This window comes from Manacus vitellinus, unplaced genomic scaffold (genome assembly GCF_001715985.3).
Source record: "Manacus vitellinus isolate BGI_N305 unplaced genomic scaffold, ASM171598v3 scaffold_21_pilon, whole genome shotgun sequence".
In the NCBI taxonomy this organism is placed as follows: Eukaryota; Metazoa; Chordata; class Aves; order Passeriformes; family Pipridae; genus Manacus; species Manacus vitellinus.
In genome coordinates, this window is record NW_021939546.1 from 11,853,148 (window position 1) to 11,859,403 (window position 6,256).

Consider the following 6,256-nt stretch of genomic DNA (forward strand, 5'->3'; position numbering starts at 1 on the left):
ACTGTTCAGATGATACCCGTGGGATACTAAGGGAGTACAGCAGCTTCACAATTGCTGCTTCTGTAAAGTATTCGGCACTTGTTCTCACATATCATGTGTTTTGGTGAAAACTTGAAGGAATTTTGGGACTTTGTAGGAACCCTGGATTGTAGGGCTTCTCTTGCAGAGCAGTTGTGTCCAGGTGCTGGCTGCTGGGCACAGGTTGCTCCATATTCAGCAAGTGGTGGTATGCATTCAGCATCATCCTGCCAGGAACAATAATTGTGAGGGTGTGAAAGAGGATCCATATTTTCAGTATTCTTCAACTTGTGTGACTCTTCAGCCTGTTTTGGAAGGAGGAGGTTCACCACCATTTGGGTAATCCTCCAGCAGCAATTTTATTAATAACTTTAATGAAGCTGTAGCACACGGGGTTTGCCATACTGGGGCAGACCTCTTTGTTATAATTTCATATTTATTATCCACTAGACCAGTTACTAACTGCTTTGGGCTATGACAGAGCGAGGTATGCATTTTACCATCCGTTCATGTGGCTGTCAGGTGAGCATATGTGAGAGCTGGCAGTCTCAGGGCAAACTGCTGTAGACACCCTGGGCTGGAGGGCAGGACCAGCACTGCACTCATGGTCTCCCTCCCTTGGGGACAGTCCTACTCATCTTGCAGAGTTCAGGCAGTGCCAGAATTCTCCACTCTTACGTGCACCGTGGGGAATAAGAACTGAGATTTACACAAGGTCTCAGTCCCAGCCTGGTTGAAACAGCAGGGAAGATGTGCTGGTTCTGGTAGATGCATATAGGTGGAGATAATGTTACAGAAGGTCTTGTTTTCTAATGCTGTGGGAAATGTTCTGCTGGTTTGGTGACTGTGCTCATTTCTGAGGACTTGTTTTCCTTTCAGTCCTTGGATTGCTCCTGAAACTCATAACTGGCTTCCTTAGGAACATAGATAATATTTTGTTTGTGCTGGAAGCAGCAGCCCCAGCATCTCATCTAAGTCTTTCTTGCTTGACTTTGCAACCTGCTCGATATTACTGCTCTCTGATGCAAAAATAAACATCTAAGTAGATCAGGAATGCAGTGAAATGAAACTGGGATTCTGCATTTGAAAATGTCGCCACTCAGAGGGAAAATAATCTTCCCACTTTTGTTTGTAGCAGTTACAACAATTTTCTCCCCAAGACACCCTTTTTCTGCTATAATTTCCAAATTCATTACAACTCAGAGACACTTATGTCTGTAACTTACGATCTTGTAACCAGCCCATAGCAATAGGAGGATTAAAGAATTCTCTTCTCCTGCACAAGCACATGAGGAAAGACTGAGAGCCTCCCTCTTCTGTTCTGATCACTTGTACAGCAACATCTCTCATGTCTGAGGAACCCAGTTGGGTAGGATGAAGATATCAACCCTCTCTTGACAGATGGACTTCCTGAAGTGTTGCCCATCCCCAAGACTTTTATCCATGTACAAATACTACCTAAACCTCTAGACAGCTCAGACAGATGTAGCATGCACAGTGCCATAGGATAAAATTGCAGCATCCAGAACTTTGGCCAAAGAGGTTACTCATCTGAGTAATATCCCCAGGAACCCAAGGGCATGAGACAGCTTTGCCCTGTTCATTCTAATAAGAATATATCATCCAAACACCATGTGTAAACATCACCAGATCTCACACCTGTTGTCCAGTGAGGAGCTGTTGAGGATGAAATGCAGTCTGGACTGGTAGAAGTCACTGCTGCTGCTGAGAAGCTGTTTGGGGTATATGGGGCAGTTCAGGGGTGCACAGCCTCTAATGATCAGCTTGCACAGTGGACACAAGCATTTTTCTGCTTGTTTGCAGAAGGTTTGGTTTGTGGGTCTCCAGAAAGCCACATGTTTTCCAGGTCCCGTGTTACCCAGGCTCTCCATTAAACAGAGTCAGTCCAGGATCTCTGTCCCAGTGGGCAGTGGGATGGCACTGTGTGAAGGTGCAAGTACTCCTCATGGATTTGGCTACAGGAAAAGCAGCTTTCAGCCTGTGTTCACATCCACATGGAAAATTTTAATGTCCATTTTGGGAATTTTTCCCTGTCCCCTGCTCTGAACAGCTTTGCCAGACAGAACATTGAAACATGGTCTCTAGAGGTAGAGATATCCCACGCTACTGATAATTAATCATAAGGTTTTCTGCAAGAAACAGTGCTTTATCTCTTTTTTTGGCTATTTTTTAGGGCATGGACTGGGGGTGGAAAAGGGACATTCACAAAAGAATGACACAGATGCTTGATCCTGGAAAATGTGATTGCATAAGCCTCTCTCTGGGTTTAATTGCCTAAATTTTCAGAGGAACTGAGCCTGTACAAATTCCTTGAACAACAGAGGGAACAGGACATGCTGTGTCCTGAAAAGCAGACTAGATTGCAGGTGCTTAAATATAGATTCAGGTGCTTGGCTGTGGGTAGATAAGAGCAGAATAATTCTAGCCAAGGCTTGAAATAATTTCAGTAGTAAAACAGAGGCCAAAGTACTGTGATCCATTTGTGACACTGCTAAATCAAAACTGGCTTTGGTAATTACTTCTTATTTTGCCTAATGGCCAGGACAGATGGCTCCTCTTCTCTGATGCATGGGTAAAAAGCAGACGAGTACTTGCAAAGCTATTAAAAAATAAAAGTAAAAGTCATGTGGAAGAATTACTTATTGTAGTTAATAAACCAATTATACTGTTTGAGGAGGTGCTTTCTTCTTCATTTTTCATGGGACTGAAATATTAGCATAAACATTTCCTAGAAATACCATGCCTATTCTACTAAAAACTACAAAATGAAGAACAAAATACTTTATTTTCTCCCCTCCTGCTCTATAACAGACTAGATTGAAACAAGATTTGCCCTCTGGTTAAGTGGGTCAAGCTGCCCTCTGTGCAGCTGGGTTATCTTGCAAGTAACAAAAGGGACAGAAAAACAACAACTCAAGTGTATACACCTTGCTTTGAGAACAGAGCTTGCTTTGACAGGCAGAAGATGCTGTGTTGTGTAAGAGCCATTTAACCAAGTGGAGAAAGGTGATTCAAGGAGCAAGGGGTGGGAATTAAAAATCATGATGAATTCAATTTGAAAACACTCTACCAGAGCTTGGGATGACCTCCCCTGAACTGATACAGGCCTAGATGTTGAGAGTCTGAATGTGGTGGCATGGATTTGAGCTACTCTTGCAGTCTACCCTTTACTTCTATTCAAGTGGAACAGAAGAAGGGAAGATGTGCAGGCATAAGTCTTGAACCCTTCAAGGATAAAAGGTTGTGGAAACAGGTGGGCAGGTAGTGGAGCACAAAGACAACTAATGCCCTCCCTGAGGGGAGAGGGAAACAGGAGTGTCCTCGACCTCAATGGGCTACCAGAGATTGATGTGGGAAACAGCTGCTGGGAGGGGTTTTGCTGTGGGGAAATATTCACCTGGGCTTGCACTTTGTTGGACATCAGAGCACTGCACCAACACACACACAAGTGCATCCCTAGGAAACTAGGCTTCAGTGCTTCTGCTGTTTATACTGCTGCCAAGCTGGTGGAGAGAACAAAGCATGCTTTAATCCTGGGAAAGGATACCACAAAGATACCACTGATTTTCATCCTGTTCTGTGACCTGTGGGCTTCAGCTGTCTCTCCTTCTGAGCTGTTTCCTTTGAACCCAAGTGAGGAATGGGCAGCTCTCAAACTGGGGTGCATCTTCCTGGCCCCTTGGCAGAGAAGGCAGCAAGAGCAGGTAGCGTATGTCTTAACTTGCCTTAGATTTGCTGAGCTCGTGGCTTTGAGAGTTGTGGGTACTAAGCCGCATGTCCAGACAGAAACTATACAGTGCTGGGATGCTCATGGGTTAAAGCTGTAATTCATCAACTAGGCTGAAGTTTGTGTTTCAACTTGAGCCAGTCACACAAGAGCCAACACTAGCAGAACTGAACAGCTTTGGGGGGAAAAACACCCCCAAAATATCAACAAGTTATTGACCCTAAATGTGGCAGCAGAGTTGAAAGATTTGGGCCAGTGTAGCTAAAAGAATTTGTTCTTGCTTTATGGCAACTTGAAGATGGTTTCTGGTGTGCTGTGGGTGGAAAGAGCTATATCCCTTTGCCATCTGTAGTCCTACAGGCTCTTTGCCATTTGGCAGTTCCCATCTCTCAGCTGAAATGGGTTAACACTGTGTGCAAATTCCCAGATCTTCGCAAATGCAAACTAAAATGAGTTAGAGCATCTATATGTGACTTTTGAAGTCTTGGTAACTTGGTAACTTGCAATTTACTTTGATTTTTTTACAGGCATATTCAGGTTCTGTTTCAAAGTTTCCCACATTGCCACACAGTGTAGCAACGCTTGTAGTCTCTACTCATCAACGTCCCCCTTCCCAGCAGAGCTAGTATCTCCATGGATGTTCAAAATCCTTATGGAAAAGATACTATATCACAAACAAGGTAGGGAGTAGTGTCTCACAGGAGTTCTTCTTGGACTTGATTTTGATCTGCTCTTTTTTTCTTTTTAATACAAAGTGCAAATTTACCAAGTTTACATATTTTCATTTATTCTACTAAAATGAGCAGAGAACTGAAATGCCACCCAAACTGAGAATAACCTTATAAAATGTCAATCTGAGTTGATATGGAAAAGAGCTATTTCTTGCCATCTTCTGCACAAATGAATCCACCTTCCTGCTCAGCTTTATGGTGGGAAATACTACTGACAACTGCCTCTTCTTGAGCCTTTTTAACACCTGGATCAGTGCTTCTCTTTGTAAAACTGAAAGAAGGGCTCATCTGCAAACTCCAAAGCAAGGTTTCTGCTATTAGTGAGCCCTTTTTCTCTTGAAGCTCGTGTGCAGAGCAGGTGCCTTGTGCCTCTGCGGGGAAAAGAACCTGATGGTTTTTCCAGACAGATATTGGCAGGCAATACAACCAATCTGAAAAGGGATAAACCTGGCAAAATTAAAAGCCTGATTCGGTAGTAATTATTTTAAAATATTTTTTAAAGCGTTTGAGTAGAATGTTTGTCTTTGCCGTGCTGCTTTTACGCTGCTGCCTCTCTTATGTAGCTGTTTGAGCCAGGGGAGATCATTTTTCTATCTACAACTCCCTGAAAGGAGGTTGCAGCCAGGCGAGCGTTGGTCTCTTCTCCAAGCAACCAGTGGCAGGACAAAGGGACATAGTCTTAGGCTGCCCCAGGGCAGGTGTAGGTTGAACATTGGGAGGAACTTCTTCACAGAAGGGCTGATTAGACATCAGAAACGGGCTGGCCAGGGAGGTGGTGGAGTCACCGTCCCTGGAGGTGTTTAAGGAGAGGCTGGACTGGTTGGCACGGTGGCATCGCTCGTAGGCTGGACTCGATGACCTCAAGAGGTCTTTTCCAACCAAACCGACGCGACCCAAAAGGAGGAGACCAACCCGCCGGCCCGCCCCGCCCCCGGGGCCCCGCCCGCTCCCGGGGCCGCCCGCCCCCGGGCCCGCCCCGCCCCGGGCCCCGCCCCGCCCGGGCCCCGCGCCCCGGGGCCCCGCCCGCCCCGGGGTCCCCCACAACGCCCCCGCAGAGGAGGCGCGGCCCGCCCCGCGCACGCGCACGAGCGGGCAGCCGCGCCGGCCGCCGGCGCGCTCCCGGGCGGGGCGTTGCGGTGGGCCGCGCGCCAAGCGCGCTCCCGCCGCTCCCCACCCAGGCACACCGCGCGCCGGGCGGGGCGAGCGGCGCGCCCCGCCGAGGGACCCGGGGCGCCGCGGGAGGTGAGGCAGGGCGGGGGGGCGAGCGAGCGAAACGGAGCGCTCTGTGCCCGCAGGAGCGCCGGGCTCGCCCAGGCTGCCGGGGCCGTGCCGGTGTAGGGGCGGCTGGAGGCGGTGAAATACCTCAGCACCCCCCCCTCCGGCTGGCGGCTTCGGGTCTGAGGGCTCTCCCCGAGGGTTATTTAGTTATTCCCCGAAGGTTTAAACTGCCGCGTTTCGCGCACAGTGCTTTTTAAAATAAAGAGCGGCGAGTCTGTGCGCTGCTGCGGCGGCTGCTCTCCGCGGAGCAGGGAGGAGAGCGGGCAGGGGTGCAGGGAACCGCTCCTGGATGTGACCGCCCGAGAAGTCTTCTTAGGTTGTCGCGTGTTTTTCGTTCTGCAATAAAACAGCGAGACGCGTGAGCCCCCGGGGGACGCGGGAGGTCTGCGTGGGGCGCAGTTCGCGGTGTGTGGTAGCCTGGGCAGGGTGACCTTCTGAGGCAGGGACAGCCCTGCTGGCATCAGCGGTGCCCGCGGCAGCC